This window comes from Salminus brasiliensis, chromosome 9 (assembly GCF_030463535.1).
Source record: "Salminus brasiliensis chromosome 9, fSalBra1.hap2, whole genome shotgun sequence".
Lineage (NCBI taxonomy): Eukaryota > Metazoa > Chordata > Actinopteri > Characiformes > Bryconidae > Salminus > Salminus brasiliensis.
Genome location: NC_132886.1, coordinates 9,533,961 through 9,552,179, shown reverse-complemented (window position 1 = coordinate 9,552,179; position 18,219 = coordinate 9,533,961).

Here is an 18,219-nt window from a genome sequence, read left to right as displayed (position 1 = left end):
TTCTCTTTCTTGAATCTTCCTCAGTTTTCCACATTTTCCTCTCACTCTTTTAAATAAGATGTTGGAAAGTTGTTTAAAGCTCATTTTGCAGATTAAAATACTTCATTATTTGATTTGCTGAAGTTATTTTATGTATTGTAAGCTCTGCTCTTATCTCTCTAAAAATCATGTAGTGTGGGTCCAGCATAAGTAAATAAAATTATATATAATTAGCATAACTTTTCATTGAATTGTAAATCTTTCAACAGGCTGAGCTCAGTAAATATGGGCTCCTCTGAAAAACTGAAAGAAGATCTGAATACAAAAGCAATTGATGCCCACAAGGCAGGAGAAGGCTAATTGTAAATAATAATTCAAGGGAACTGTGGAGGCCAAGACAAGACCTGGAAGACCTGCTCTATTGAACGCCTGGAGGCGAAAAATTAATTCCACAAAGTATCAGCAAATCCTGAATGTAAATGTTAAACAAGCTAAAAAGGCCAAAGAATGATTCTACAACAGGAGAATGTACCACAAAATATACCATAAACAACCATGGTCTATGTGAAGAGACCGCTTTTGGTATGTCCTTATGACCCAACAGCATAGAACATAGTTTGATAGACTTTATAGGAGCTGTGTATGCAAGAGGAACCAAGAATATCTCCAGAAATAGAGACCTTCTGCAAATGGAAAATCCCAAATACATGAACTGAAAGAGTTAGCTGTTTTACAGATGTACACAGTGACCTTTCTTATTTTGATCTATATATATATACATAGATCTTCTCTAAATTGGGGCATGAAACCAGAAAGATCTACAACTCCTCCAAATCAAGCCATTAGACATTTCTAATCTCTTAGACCCTCCATACACACTATGACCCCGTTTACACCTGGTCAAATCATTCATCTTGAGTATCAGAGTTAAATCTGGATGAAGCCAAACCACATGAAATTGCAAACGCGAATGGATCCAAGACGCTCAAACCACTTCAGGAGGAGCTCTGAGAAGCAAAATAATAATTTTCGTATTTTGTTTTAATAATATAATTTTATTCTAATAGTAATAATTGCTTTCATCCCGCACAGCAATCAGATTTCTGAAGATGCATTTGATCAAGTATACATGCATGTAGCTAAAATCTGATCTGGATATGACCCAGATACTAGGCACATGACGGGGTGTAAACAGGGTCTATGCTGTATCTTAGCTTTACCTGTGTTTTGTTTCGCCTCTAAATATACAGTGTCAGAATTTACATGGGTCTTCTCTAAAAGGTGGCATGAAATCCAAACTAGCTGCCAGAAAGATCTACTACTCATCCAAATCAATAAACAGAACATGCAAAGAATACAGAAATAAAGTGGATTTGGAAACTTGGAAAAATGTGGATGTAGGTTAGATCCCAAATGAACCTACAAAAGCTCTAAATGGCCATGGTATTGGCTGTTTTCCTAATTATTTTTTAATTAATGAATCACAAGAAATAAAAATGGATTGTGTACTGTGTTTTGTGAGTGTACAGTCAGCACTCAGCTACAGCTTCAACTTCCTCCTAGTTTCAAACTGTACAAGCTCTACATTTCTGTAAGGGGGAACCCCAGGTCTCTGTGAGGCATTTAGCCTCTTGCATAGAGTCTGTTTCAGTATCCTGGTTATACTGTTTATCAGACGGCTTTAATCTGAAAGGCTGTATCAGTCAGTTGCCCTGATAGACAGTAAGGAAACCATCCATATATGTAAGAAAAGACCTGCCTAAGAAAGACTCGAGCATCCATAGCAGCCATGCTGCTCCACTTGAACAAAGCCTGGGAGTCCTGCTCTACCATGCAGGATCGCTTCACTACTGGGCTGAAACTTGCCGGCTCGACTCATGGCCCCCTTTCAAACCCAGCAGACAGTGTACTTTTCCAAACAACTCACCTTAATACTGTTCCAACCACAATCTCAGGAATAATCTTCTGTGGGATGAGTGTTGTTACACCGAACACACATCTATATTCAAAGCTGTGAACCTGAAATGACCTTTCTCACCATTACAGGTTTCTTTAATAAATGTTTCATTTATAATAAATTGGTATCTCGTGTGAGAGATTGGGAGATTGGGTCCCTGGAGCGATCAAACTGCCTTTTAATTAGAGACTGAAGTTATTTCTGAATTTAAGTGCAAATCAAGGTAAGCTTTATTTATGGTCCAAATCTATACAACCATTTAAGCAAATTCTACAGTCCTATGTGAGAGTCCCAGGTGGTGCCCCTTTATTCTGGTCATAACTAATTGAACCAGCAGTAAATCAGTAATAAATTAATAAAATCAATTACTCAACCATCTTATAATTAATAAAGAATGCTTGGTTTGTTATAGTGCTCCCACTTCTCCCAAATACTCCCGCTACAACATAGTATTTAGTACACAGGGGATCGAGCAGGGCCTACAGTGCACAGGCTGTTTAGTAAGGAGAGGGTCAGTTAGGGTCTATAGTACACAGGATATTTAGTAAGGAGAGGGTCAGTTAGGGTCTATAGTACATAGGATATTTAGTAAGGAGAGGGTCAGTTAGGGTCTATAGTACACAGGATATTTAGTAAGGAGAGGGACAGTTAGGGTCTATAGTACATAGGGTATTTAGTAAGGAGAGGGTCAGTTTGGGTCTATAGTACACAGGGTATTTAGTAAGGAGAGGGTCAGTTAGGGTCTATAGTACATAGGATATTTAGTAAGGAGAGGGTCAGTTAGGGTCTATAGTACACAGGGTATTTAGTAAGGAGAGGGTCAGTTAGGGTCTATAGTACATAGGATATTTAGTAAGGAGAGGGTCAGTTAGGGTATATAGTACACACCCTTCACCTTCTCTGCTCCCTGGGTGCTGCAGCAATGGCTGCCTACTGCTCTGGGCACGTCTGAATGGGCATGGCTGAATTGCTTTATTCACTAGCTTTGCTTGTTCACCTGTGTGTGTGTGTGTGTGTGTGTGTGTGTGTGTGTGTGTTTTTGTGTGTGTATGTGTATGTGTGTGTACTATCACAGATGGGTCAAATGTGGAGGACACATTTGGCTTTATGTAGTACAGTGACAAATACTCACACCTTTATAGAACGCAGGGTCTTCAGCACACAGAGGGCCAAATAAGTTTTTTCTGTTTGAGTTTTTGATTCAGTTTGGTTTGATTTGCTCCAAACAATCAGCAGAACCCAGATTTGTGTCTGTATGTCTCACAATGTCTGAATCTGGATGGAAAAATTAAACACTAGCGCCTCCATCTGGGTGATGAAATGAATTTTCATGTGCCTAAATATCAGGGGTATTTTTTTCATTAACTGTCCAGACAGGACCCTAGACAGTAGGATTGTGGATTTAGTGAGAGGGCCAGAGAGCACTGGGTCATGACAGCCTGAAGAAGGTGGTCCAAATTTGAGAGTGAACTGAAGACTCGTGTTCATGAACTCTGTCTTCTATAGTCCTGTCCTCCTACTACAGCCAGACGAACTGAGACAGTCATTAAGTCTGAGAACTAATATAAACAATGATGTGTACTAATCAACATGAACACTATACAATAAAAACTACATATGTCAATACTTGTACTTTTACTTCTGATACTTAAGTAGTACATTTTAGAATAAACTACTTGCAATACTTAAGTACAAACAATGTTGAATACTTAAGTCTGGAGCTTCAAGAACATTTCTACTTCTACTCAAGTCAATTTTTTGATAGAGCTCTTGTACTTTTACTCAAGTTTGTGTCTCTAGTACTTTCTAAATGTCTGTCCAGTATGAAACATTGACTAAATGGTTCTTTGCCTGGCTTAATGACTCTTCAGGCTCATTTTGACTCTCCCTGGTACCTGCTACAGTGTGCTATTCAATATGATCTAAACCACAAGAGGCCTACATCCTGCCCTCAGAGTATATTTTTTGTATATGAGTGTTGTACAGATGTGAAAGCCTGATATAAAATGGCCAAAACTTACTTTCTTCTACTATCAGGTCAAAAAGTATTTGAAGTGACGTCATTTTTAATGTTTTAACCAAATTCTTAACCAAAATAAGTGTTTAGGAATTATAAACATTTTATATAGTCCCTCGTGTTCACAGGCTCAAAAGTTGACAAATAACTGATGAGCAGTTTCATGGCCAGGTGTGGTTTGAACCTATCTGTAATGTCTCCCTCTGCTGGCCTCAGTGGGGAGTTCATGCACAAGGGCTGGGCTATTCTAATAGTATTTTTGGGGGGTATTTTCAAAAAAATATCAAAAATAGATATATAAGTTTTTTGTGTGACAGTGACAAAATGCTAAGGGTTACTCTGAACATTTATGCAAATTAAATAAATAAATAAAGAGAGAATGGAAAAAAGAAAAGAAAGAAAGACAGCTGTCAAACTTTGTGAGCCTCCATTTTTTGACCCACCACTTTACTGAGATTTTAGTAATTGATTTTTACTTATATGAGTCTGTTTGCTTCACTGACACGTTTAAATATTAATTTATTTTCATTACATAATACATCTGATAAAACATAATCATTAATGATGGAGTGCATCACACCACAGTCCTCTCCTTCTGGATGCTCGTTGTTTCGACCTCTCCAGTTATCAGGCTGCTTTTCTCCCCAGTATCTGAAGAACAAGAAAACAGAAATAATAGATTACTCTTCACACAGTGATCCGTTCTCAGAAACACATTAAAACACTGGAGTGAGATTTCTAGAACTTTATATTAACATTCAGACTAAACTCTAAGAGCAGATCAGTGGTGTGTTTTCAGTGCTGTCTGAAACCTACTTTGGTGTCTTACTGAGTTCTGTTCCGTCTAACCAGCGCCAGTCTCCTTCCTTCACAGCGTCAGTTAGACCGACCCAGTAGTAATTTAGGTGACTAGGAGACGTTGATCTTTTTATGAAATTCTGTAACAGAAATATCCTGCTACTTTAAGACTGTATTCACTGTACAGAACTAGCACACATGATAATTTATCAATAATAATAATAATAATAATAATAATAATAACAACTATTATGCCAGTTGCAGCTATAGTAGTAGTATTACATTATATCTGACCATCATACCTCTTCCTCTGGGGTGGTGATGATCACCAAGTCTCCTCCTACAGCAAGACAAGCATCTCTACTAGCAGTCCAGGTCTCCTTATCAGTAGAAAAGTAGTAGCATTTCCCCATGAAGTACTTCCAGCCTTCAGCACAACAGACTTCATCCACATTCCGAGCTACAATTTTACCTGCAAGACCTACTTTAAAATATTATATAGAAATCTCTTAATGTTTTCCTGGTTAAGACATCTGTTTCCCACACAGTAACAGTTCTTCCACGGCTGTGAATCATCTCCCAAATAGTAATTCATCATAATGATTTATTTTCACAAATGTTATTAGTTTTCTTTTCTTTTCAAGAGTGAAGATCTTTGCTGTGCAAAAGTCTCTCTTAACTTTAACATTAACTTTTAAGAATGATCTTACCTGTAGGATCACAGCTCTGTTTTCCTGTTTTTCTCTCAAGCTGCTGAATTAGTTCTTCTTTATCTGAAATGTCAGAAAAGTACATCAGAATGTTAATGCAGAAGAAGATCGGTTTAATGACAGTAAAGACTGTGGACAGGTATAAACTGACCAACAAGAACACTGAGAAAACTGAGTTCACATGTACAGACAGTACTGGCTAACTCTTACTGCATTTAATTTAAGATAAGCATCTGAGACTGAAGGACACCTAATGAAGGTAACTGTATTCATTATTTCTCACAGGGAGTTTTTAAACCAGTTATATATTACATCCTTATAAATGATGTACGCTCAAAATAGTATCTTCTGGTCAAATCTAGTTGATTAGTCGTGTGTAGGATTAGTGTAGCTTTTGAGCTAAAGTCAGGGTTTAGGTTTAGAATAAACAGAGTCTGTCTTTCAACTTAAGGTTCAGGTGCTTTTAGTAGAAATGTAGTTGCATCACTGTGAACAAGTTATCTACAAATCATCTAAAGGGGACCTTTATCATAAGTTACCCAGCCCGTACGTAACCCCCCCCCCCCCCCCCCCCCATCACATGCAACGCTCCCGACACTAGTGAGGGCGAGACAACACACGCCCCCTCCGACATGTGCTCAGCCAGCTACACTTCCTTTTTCTAACTGCCGCCGATGCGACATCACCAGACCTGACCAACACGCCTGATCTGCTGGGATTTGAACCTCTGAATGTGCTCCTAAAGTTTTACTTCTCTTGTAAGATTGTTTTATAGCTTTTCTCTGTCTGATGCAGTTAGTTTTTTGATAAATTACACATTTCATTACACCTTCAGTTAGTCTGTTGTTTTTGTGTTACATGTTTAATGTAGTAAAAGTAAAGTTGTGTCTCACCTTTGATTAGTTTATCATTTTCCTCTTGAAGTTTCGTATTATTGTCATTTTTCTCTGAAAAGTCAAATCAACACGTTACTTTACTGTATTTTTTCTACTTCATGCAAGTATAAATCTACACATCACTCATTACACGTCCACTTTTGATAAAACAGTAAAGTTAAGTCTCACCTTTAAGGTCTGTCTGGAGCTGCTTGATTGTTTCATCTTTTTCTGGAAAGTCAGAAAGTCACATCAACATCTTACTGAGAGTGAAGATCAGATCAGTCACAGTAAACTGTGAGAACAGTGTTAGAAGACTGAAAACATGGTTAACCTGAATATGTTCCCAGAACTAGACAAATTAAGACCCTCAGTTCATTAAATCAAAAAGGCAGAAGTTGTCAGAAGTAGAGCTGTACAGCTGTATATGTATATATACAGTGGAGGAAATAAGTATTTGATCCCCCACTAATTTTGAAAGTTTGTACTCTGACAAATAATTAAACAGACTGTGATTTTTATGGTAGCTTAATTTTAACAGTGAGAGATGGAATATCAAAAAGAAAATCTAGAAAATGAAATAATATTTAAATAAAAAATTATTTGCATTTCATTGAGGGAATTAAGTATTTGATCCCCTGAAAACCATGACTAATGTTGGCTCCCACAGACCACTGACACCCTAATCTCAGTGAAGTCGTTACCTGCATGAGAGACACCTGTCCCAAATTGTCATCTGTGTAAAAAGCCACCTGCCTAAAGACTCAGTGGCACTTCAACAACAAAACAAAATTGTTGACCTACACAAGGCTGGAATGGGCTACAAAGCCATAAGTAAGAAGCTGGATGAGAAGGGGACAACTGTTGGTGCAATTACTCGGAAGTGGAAGAAGTACAACATTACTGTCAATCGACCTAGGCCTGGAGCTCCATGCAAGATATCACCTCGTGGAGTCTCATTGATCATGAGAAAGGTTAAAAATCAGCCAAGAACTACACAGGAAGAGCTGGTTAATGTTCTTAAGGCATCTAGAACCACAGTCTCCAAAAAAACATTGGTAATACACTGAGACGTAATGGTTGAAAATCCTGCAGTGCACGCAAGATTCCTCTGCTCAAGAAGGCTCATGTCCAGGCCCGCCTCAAGTTCACCAATGAACATATTAATGACTCTGGGACTGGGATTAATGAGACTGGGAGAAGGTGCTGTGGTCAGATGAGACCAAAATTGAGCTCTTAGGCCTCAACTCAACTTGACGTGTTTAGAGAAAGAAAAATACAGAATATGACCCTAAGAACACCATCCCCACCGTCAAGCATGGTGGTGGAAGTATTATGTTTTGGGGGTGTTTTTCTTTTAAGGGCACAGGCCAACTTCACCGCATCGACGGGAAGATGAACGGGGCCATGTATCGCAAAATCCTGGGTGACAACCTCCTTGCCTCTACCAGGCCACTGAAAATGGGTCGTGGATGGGTCTTCCAGCACGACAATAACCCAAAACATACAGCCAAGGAAACAAAGGAGTGGCTCCATAAGAAGCATATCAAGGTCATGGAATGGCCTAGCCAGTCTCCTGACCTCAATCCCATAGAACATCTATGGAGAGAGCTGAAGCTTCGCGTTTCCAAATGCATGCCTAAAAACCTTCAGGATTTGGAGATGATCTGCAGAGAGGAGTGGGCCAAAATTACTCCTGAAGTGTGTGCAAACCTTATAAAAAACTGCAAGAAACGTCTGACTGCTGTGGGGGTTTTACCACCAAGTATTAAATGATGTTTTACTAGGGGGTCAAATACTTATTTCCTTCAATGAAATTCAAGTTAATTTTTATTTCTCATTTGATGTCATTTTCTCAATTTTTATTTTGATATTCTATGTGTCACTGTTAAAATAAAGCTGGCATAAAATTATGAGATGTTTCATTTATTTTTTTGTATTAAAACTAAGTCAGTGGGGGGTCAAATACTTATTTCATTCACTGTATATATAAATATATATGGTTTTGGTTACTGTTTAGGGACTGTGGTGATTATATTTTGCATATTTTTGCATATTTAGACTAACAGGTAGAATGCTAATAGCTTAACACACCACAGGATGTTTCTGTGTTTCTGAGATTACCATGCATTGTATTCAGAAAGTATCTTGAGCTACTTTATAATGAAAGTAATACAAGACAGGGACACCTCTAACTGAAAGTGTGACACTACAGAAATACTGAGTTCACTTTCTAGGCTTTATTTGCTCTTTTCACATCAACAGAAATTGTGAACACAATTAAGTAAGCAGCAGTCTCTCCACTCACCAACTAAGTGACATCAGATCTGTGTAAACTGATGCTCATATGCAGTTGTACTGAACAAATGTTAGATTTCCTACCAAATGCTCTCTCTGCTTAATACAGATGTGACGCCCTCATTGGGACACCTTTCGTGTAGAGCTAGGTTTTTAATCTGGACTTAAAGACTGAGAGTGTGTCTGAGTCCTGAACAGTAAAACAGATTATTCCAGAGTTAGGGAGCTCTGTGAGAGAAAGCTCTTCCTCCTGCATAGTTTTTTCTAATGTGATACATTTACAGTAGGTCAGCATCCTGCGAGAAAAGTGCACATGACTGGTTGTAAGAAGGTTAAGAAGATACTGTGGAGCCAAACCATTAGAGAGCCACACCAGCAGCTTTCTCTGTGCTCCTTTAGGGTTCTGGAGGAAGTGCTGCTGGTTGTCATAATCAAGGATGAAGTCATTTTATGGAACAATGCAACCCAAACAGCATAATATTAGCTAAGTTAGCTACCATCATACAATGGCCAACAGTGACAGCAGTTAAGGTGACTTTTCTGCTCTTGGATCACGGCTCTGTTGCCATGTGTTTTTCAACATAATTTCATTCATAATTCATAATGCATTTTACAATTTTAGCTTACTGTTATGGGTGGGGCTTATAGGACTCAAGCCCCAGATGATTGTTATTTTGGATGGAAAAATAACAGTCATTTCTCCTCATCGTCTCTGACTAGGCTGGCAAAATAACTGCCCCAAACGATTTGAGAAATTATTGCCATCTAGAGGTCGGTTAAGAGAGTTGTGTTGCCAGGCATAGAGTCTGTCACCTCAGTGAGAAGGTTGGATGTAGCTACAGGTAGCTGAAGCAGAGCCGGTTCAAGTTAGGTAGCTAACTATTCAGAACATTCTTTTAAAGAAATGAACCACAGCCCTCATCTACAGAAAACGATGTGTCAGGTGAGTCAGCAGTGAGGGAGTAATCTGTTTAGCATAGGTAAACATTAGAGGTTCGCTCACTGGGACACTGGCTAATGTTAGAACCCCTCAGCAGCTCTGGTTAAAGTTAGTTGAAGTTTACTGTGAACGGAGTGGAGGTGAATATATACCACATCCTAATAAACTTTACAAAAGATAGCTGTAGTTACTGTGTTGAAACTAACTTAAGCAAACTAAACAAGATAACATTTATTTAACTTTATGTAATATTAAAACAACAAACATCTGTTGCCTAAATGTAAATAATTCTGTTTATACATTCCTGTTAAGTTGGTTAGACATTAAACTAATTGTCGCACCTCTGAAAAACCCTGCTAGAACATTAAAAATATAGATTTAGTGTAAATCTATACATTTCATTATATATAATTTAAAACCTGAATTTAAAGCCGGCCATGAATGAGCTTTAATATAAATATACCATTTGTCAAGTATTTTTGTAAGACAACTCTGGTACACCTCCTTGTCCATTTCATCAGCTCTGTTTATCATCTAGGAGAACTTTGTAGTCCTTTTGTTTCTCTGCATATTACATAAAGTGTCCTATATAATCAGTGGAGCTGAAAAACTGATAATGTGTAATTAATAACATCTAATGGCTGGTGAGTGTATGTGTGTGTATAAACTTATAAAGTGTGTGTTCTTGAGGGTGTACTTTATCACACAGAAGTCAGGGGATGTAAGGTTATGGACAGTTGGGCTAAGCCCTGAATGTTTAAAATGTCTGGCTCCTCCCCTGGACACCGGCTCTCCTGGACTGCTGTTACTGCTGCTTTATCTCAGTGTTTCCCAAACCTGGTCCTAGAGGCATACTGCCCTGCACGTTGTAGAGTGTTTCCTCTTTTAAACAGCCATATCAACACAACTATGATCACACTAAGCTGGAGTTAGCTTAATGAAAAGCCTAAGGCAAGCTTTTATAATCAACCTTTAAACAATTCAAAAAGTCCCAGGAATGTTTCTGTAATTTCAGAACATAATCTCATCTAAGATTATTAGCAAATTCCCTTTCTCAATAAGATTCATCATTTGAGTTTACTGTACTGCAATTGTCTTTACAATATTTGTGATTATCAATCTAAAGAGAAACTTACCGGAGAGGATCCAGGAGTAATTCTTCAAATCATCATTGTGCTCAGGCAGGAGACAGTCATGCTTTGCCCCAAAGTTCTGGAGCTTATGAGCTTTAGGTTAAATCATAGCAAGAAATGTAAGTTATAAGTTGTGAATTCTGAGAATTGGTGCTTTTGAGAAGTGTTTTCAGACACTTCACAGCAGAGACTCATGATGTAAACAATATTTTGAACAGCTGATAATGAAGCATGAATAAAACATTAAATGTTTAATAAAGCCTCTGGTGAAAGCAATTTAACCTTGAACCGCTACATTACATGATACATAGATGTGGTAAAAAAGTTATTGATGTTTGGGGTAATTTATCTGTTGAAACTTTAGTCAAGCTTGAAGGTGGCAGTTTTGGATCAGGGGCACTTGGGATTCCTGGTGGGAATGCTGCTACTGCACCATAGAACTTTAGTGATCTGCACAAGATCTTGCATCAGAACTGTGTAAAGCTGCATAACCCGAGTCATATTTGTGTAAAATCCTGTAGAAATACTTTTACTTTTAGTAATCTTCTTTTCTCATTCTTCTATCACTTCCAATCTCGGCTCTGTATCTCAGATCATCAACTAATACACATGTTCAGCTGTCCGTAAAGGGAAGAATAATTTGTATTTATGGTAGTGGTGAAAAACTGCACTCCACAACTGTCCCGTATTAAAAAAAAACACTGAGAATGAGTGTTTCCAATGACCAATGTTTCCAGTGTCAAAATGTACAGAACTAAAGATAAAGTTAAATACCAAACAAGGTACTTGTGAAAGTGCCCTGTGACTTCCTCTGTCTCCAACATATTTGTACAATTTAGCACAAAACTGCCAGAACCAGAGCCAGTATGGCAATGTGATGCTTTCATTGGGTTCCAATTCAGAAGTGACTTTACTGGTTTACTGGCAGAAGCACTCAAACATTACTCTATAAAAAGTAGAGGAAATAGAGAAGTAAACTCTAAAAAGTAAAAAAAAAAATACTTAAGAATAAATTAAAGTGATGTGGTTTAATTTAGCTCAAAAAGGTTCCATCAAAGAAACCAAGGACTCAAGTTCTGTGAAGAGAGGACATGCAGTTAGTTACTTTTCACCTCTAATAACCAACCAAACTATTTACTGTCTTTGCAGTGTGAAACTCTAACCTTGCACTTTAAACGCCACGAGGAAAGCTCCAAGGAAAACACAGAGAACAGCCAGAATGAGCAGCTTGCGTTTTAACAGCCACTTTTCACCTCGCACCTGGAAATACATGAGCTGCTGGGACGTCTGACCTAAACACAAACACAAGAAGTGACTTTAAAACTAAATGAAGAACAGATTCAAATGATCTATTTGAATCTATAATCTATTTTTTGCAAAGGGAAAGATTATAAAAATGGAGATACAAGGTTTTTGTGTGATAGATTTGCATATATTCTAAAATGGTATATACTATACAGTTATACACAACAGTTGAAACACCGCTGATTAGACTAACAGAGATGTGTTGACTTTGAAAATATGAAATGTAGACAACATATGACTGTACTTAGAATACAGGACTGGGGAATGTGATTTCTAATGGTAGCCCTTTTCAGAATATTGATTAGATGATTGTTGGAACTTTTTGTATTGGTCTATGTGAGCAGGCAGCATGTACCGCCAGCTGCCAGCAGGGGGCCCAGCCAGCAAAGTAGGAAAGCTGGTGGGGTTGGAGCAAAGAACTCCAAGCCCCAGAATTCCCAGCGATAATCAACGCTGACCAGACCCACCTGTGTGGCACAGTATAAATACACCTAGCCAAACACACTTCCCCGTCGCACCTTTGTAGAGGGGCGAACGGTAACAGTGTGTTTATGTTGTGAAGAGAAAAGTGAAGTTTAAGCTGTGAACAGAAAAGTGAAAAAGAGAAAAGAAAAAAGAGAAGTTTAAGCTGTGAACAGAAAAGAGAAACGTGAACAGCTGTGAACAAAAAAAAAAGTGAAAAAGAGAAAAATAAAAAGAGAAGTTTAAGCTGTGAACAGAAAAGAGAAAAGTGAACAGCTGTGAACAAAAAAAAAAGTGAAAAAGAGAAAAGAGAAAAGTGAACAGCTGTGAAGAGAAAAGTGAAAAATAGAAAAGAGACGTTTAAGTCGTCAACAGCGAAAAGAGAAAAGCATTTGAGTTGCCTTTAGTTTGAGTTAACGTCACAACTGGTTTTCCTTTGTTTGTTTTCCCGCCTTTTTGTGTTGCTTAAGATCAGTGCTTATACTGCCACCCCTCACAGCTGTGGTGGCACAGTGGAAATACACTGGGCTCCCATTACCAAGGTTGGGAGTTCAAGCCCAACAGTCACCAAGCACACACCACAAAAGGAGTTGTCTCATTTGACAATAATAAAACAAACTTTAACTGCACTTGAGTCCAAACCCCACACCACACCGTAACAGAAAGGTGCGACCAACAATGGACTCAGCAGAGTTGGCGCCAATTAAGGAAACCTTACAAAATCAAGGCACGGCCATCGGCCGCCATGAGCAGCTGCTATTGGTGATCACAGAGCGGTTGAACCAGCTGATTACAGTTCAGGCTGAGGCCACACAGCCGGTCCCACTCCCTCCTCCTGAGGTAGCCACGGTTGGACATGAGGCCCACTTGGTTACACCTGAGCGTTACACTGGAGAATCGGACAAATGCAGAGGATTCCTGCTGCAATGCAGTCTTGCGTTTGAGCAGCAACCTTCCCGGTTCCCCACAGAGCGCTCCAAAGTGGCCTACATGGTGTCACTGCTCACGGACCGGGCTTTAGCGTGGGCTACGGCCCTGTGGGAGCAGAACTCTCCTGACTGCCTCACTGCTCAGGTGTTCACTAAGGCATTACGTCAGACGTTTTACCAGCCATTAGAGGGCAGAGACACTGGCCAACGGCTGCTAGACCTCACCCAGGGAGCACGCACTGTAGCAGAATATGCTATAGACTTTCGCACTCTGGCAGTGGAGAGTGCTTGGGGTGAAGAGGCCTTAAGGCCAGTCTTTCTGCGAGGTCTTAACGGCAAGATGAAGGATGAACTGGCCACTCGTGACCTACCCTCTACACTCTGCGACCTCTATGACGTGTGCATCCGCCTGGACAACCGCATACGTCAGAGGGCAAGAGAAAGAGCACGTAACCCTCGTGCTACAGGTTTTTGGCACCAGCAGCCAGTCAATCCCACTTGGGAACCCCCACCACGGGAGACTCCTGAGCCCGTGCAACTGGGAGGTGCCCGGTTACCCGGTTATCTACCACCCCGACGCGTCCTGGGGGACAGGTCTAAGACAGTCCTTCGTAAGTCGGGGAAACGAGAGGGTCTAACCCGAGCGGGGGACTCGGCCTTAGACCATGTGGTATCCCCCATCTCAGGACTTCACCTCCCGGTTACTCTAGCCTGGACCTCCCAACATAAATCGCTGACAGCCTTTGTGGATTCTGGGGCTGTAGGCAATTTTGTGGACAGCTCACTGGCTGCTAGTCTCGGCCTTCCCGTGGACCCCCTGGAACGCCCACTACCCGTCCATGCCATAGCTGGGAGGATTGTGGGTTCTGGTCCTGTGACCCATCGCACCAAACCGATAACTCTGCGGATTGGGGCCCACACTGAGCAGGTGGAATTGTACCTGACTCAGGCACCTCATCTGCAGTTGGTGCTGGGCTACCCCTGGTTGGAACTTCACAACCCACGAATAGATTGGACAACCCACTCAGTCTATGCTTGGGGGCCACATTGTCAGGGGGCCTGTCTGGGTCACAAGGAAGGACCCTCTCAGAGACACCCTAAGCCAGAGGCAGTCATTCCTTATCTGGACAGGGTTCCTGAGGTGTACTGGGACCTCTGTGCTGTGTTCCGTAAGGAGGAATCGTAAATCCTACCCCCTCACAGGCCTTATGACTGTGCCATAGATCTCCTACCGGGGACTACTCCCCCGAGGGGGCGCCTGTTTGCAATTTCTCCTCCGGAACGTTCTGCCATGGACTCCTACATTAAGGAGGCACTGGAGTCCGGTTTCATACGTCCATCCTCTTCCTCCGCTGGGGCTGGTTTCTTCTTTGTGGGGAAGAATGATGGCGGACTCCACCCATGCATTGACTATCGAGGCCTAAACACGATCAATGTGAAAGACCGCTATTCCCTCCCCCTCATGTCGACGGCCTTTGAGGCACTGCAGCAGGCATCAGTCTTTACCAAACTGGACCTACGCAGTGCCTACAACCTGGTCCGCATACGACAGGGGGATGAGTGGAAAACCGCTTTCATCACCCCTACAGGGCATTATGAGTATCGCGTCGTGCCTTTCGGCCTTATGAATGCCCCAGCGGTTTTCCAGCGTCTTATCAACGACGTGTTACGGGAGGCGTTGGACCACTTCGTATATGTCTACCTCAATGACATATTAATTTACAGCCAGTCCCTGGAGGAACACGTGGGACACATCAGGCGAGTCCTCCAACTGCTCTTGGAGAACCGTCTCTTCATCAAGTTGGAGAAGTCTGTGTTCCACATAGAGACTGTGTCGTTCCTGGGGTTCATAATCTCCAAAGGCACCCTTCAAATGGATCCAACCAAGATTCAGGCCGTCAAGGACTGGCCTCGTCCTTCTCTCAGGCAAGTCCAGTCCTTCCTGGGGTTCGCTAACTTCTTTCGCCGTTTTGTGCGGAACTTCAGTACAGTGGCGGTCCCCCTCACTGCCCTGACTCGAAAGACCCCGGGCCCCTTTCGTTGGTCCATGGAGGCTCAAAGGGCCTTTGAAGAGATTAAAGTAAGGTTGACCTCACCCCCGGTTTTACAGCTACCGGACCCCAATGAACCGTTTGTCGTCGAGGTAGATGCCTCAGATGTAGGCGTAGGTGCGGTCCTGTCCCAATGCCTGGGGCCAGGTAAAAAGCTCCATCCCTGTGCGTTCTACTCCCACAGGCTAACCCCGGCGGAACGCAACTATCCCATTGGGGACAGGGAGCTCCTCGCGGTGAAGTTGGCTCTGGAGGAATGGAGGCACTGGCTTGAGGGGGCCAAACACCCATTTATTGTTTGGACGGACCACAAAAATTTGGCTTACATACAGCAGGCCAAACGACTGAACCCTCGGCAGGCCCGATGGGCGCTGTATTTTGGCAGTTTCCATTTTACACTGTCCTATAGGCCGGGTTCAAAAAACACCAAGCCAGATGCCTTATCCCGGCGGTGGGAACCCCGGAGATCCAATCCAGAGCCAGAACCAATCATCCCGGCCTCTCAAATAGTTGCTCCCCTCTGCTGGAACATTTGAGCAGGACATAGTGCAAGCTCTCAGACGGGAGCCTGACCCCGGGGGTGGTCCTCCTGGTTTGCAATATGTGCCCTCCGCAGTTCGCCAGGCGCTTCTGCAATGGGGATATGCCTCCCCATTTTCTGGTCACCCGGGGGTGGTCCGGACATTGGAGTTCCTCCGGAGACGCTTCTAGTGGCCAGGAATGGACAAGGACACACGTGCCTATGTTGCCTCATGTGAAGTGTGTATCAAAAACAAGGCACTCCGGTCCCGACCACCTGGCCTTTTACATCCATTGCCAACTCCGGCTCGTCCGTGGTCCCATGTGTCCCTGGACTTCATGACGGGTCTTCCACCATCCAAAGGCAACACGGTTATAATGGTGGTCGTGGATCGTTTCTCCAAGGCATGCAAGTTTGTTGCATTGCGCCTGCGTCTGTTTGTGTGTGGAGCCCCTGCGCCTCGGGCCCAGCCCCCTCCCCCACGCATGGTGGGGGGTGCCCCAGCTTACACTGTCCGGCGTTTGCTGGACATGCGTGCGGTCCAGGGTGGTACCCAGTATCTGGTTGACTGGGAGGGCTACGGGCCTGAGGAGCGCTCCTGGGTTCCAGCGCGCCAAATCCTGGATCCTACGCTGATCAGGGATTTCAGGCGTGATCGTGCAGCTGGTTTGGGGCCGTCGGGTGCCGTCCCTAGGTGGGGGGTACTGTGAGCAGGCAGCATGTACCGCCAGCTGCCAGCAGGGGGCCCAGCCAGCAAAGTAGGAAAGCTGGTGGGGTTGGAGCAAAGAACTCCAAGCCCCAGAATTCCCAGCGATAATCAACGCTGACCAGACCCACCTGTGTGGCACATAATAAATACACCTAGCCAAACACACTTCCCTGTCGCACCTTTGTAGAGGGGCGAACGGTAACAGTGGGTTTATGTTGTGAAGAGAAAAGTGAAGTTTAGGCTGTGAACAGAAAAGAGAAAAGTGAAAAAGAGAAAAGAGAAAAGTGAACAGCTGTGAAGAGAAAAGTGAAAAATAGAAAAGAAATACACTGGGCTCCCATTACCAAGGTTGGGAGTTCAAGCACACACCACAAAAGGAGTTGTCTCATTTGACAATAATAAAACAAACTTTAACTGCACTTGAGTCCAAACCCCACACCACACCGTAACAGTCTATGCATCATACATTTTTACACTTGGTAGAAAATGTCATGTTACCATGTAAGCATCAATAAACATTCTATATTCTGTTGATTGACATATATTCTGTTGAATATGAAGTTGAAGTTATTTAAAAAATGATATTTGGGAGGAGGAACATGCCTTAAGCCCCTCCAATCAAACTATCTGGCTTGACCTTCTGTGTCCATGGTGAGGTTTTGTGCCCCACCACCCTGTCACCTCCATTTAACTTAGTCTCCTCCAACATTATCATATTTTGATGGCATGGTCCAAACTCACAATCTAATATACTGACCCCCCCCCCCCACACACACACACACATCACACCTGACATACCAACACCACAGTTTGTTATAAAAAAAGGGTTGAGTATAACTGGTCTGAGAGAAACGTATATAAGGTTAACAAGTACAGATTTAAAAGAAGAAAAGCACCGTTTTAATGCCTTCATACCAAAACATCACCCTGTCAAGAGCTTGTAGACTTTCTGTACAAGAACAGCACTCCAAAATGCTATGGAGTCTATGTTAGTCTGGCTGTAAAACACTGCAGGTTACAGTAAACTTACCTTTGCTGTTGACTTGTTCTCTGTCTGCCATGGAGCTGATTTGGAGTGGGCCGAATGTTTTATGTTAAGAGGAGAGAGAAAACTGCTGCAGTGCCTCAGTTAGATGGCCGAGAGACTACAGTGCTACTTCCTCATGAAGACGATGCTGATGAAGATTGTGGCCTTCGCTGCACACTCCTTTAACCATTGCACTTAATGAACACACATTACAGCCCAATTGAAACTAAAATGTAGAGCAGTGACAACAACTACCCTATAAGTCTCACCTGATTGCAAAAATGTCAAATAATCTGAAGTATCTGAATTATGAATTATAATAAAATTCTGCTTCAACTGGATTACACTCCCTTTGGTGTATTTTATACAAAATAAACTTCCCATATATTAGATGGGAATATGAGATTAAATTATAATATTTGTTTCTCAGATCTGATGGTTTTGTTGTTTGTTGTTTTTTTAAACTGCTAAATGTGTGAAGTCGAGTCACGTCACACATTTAAAAGTGT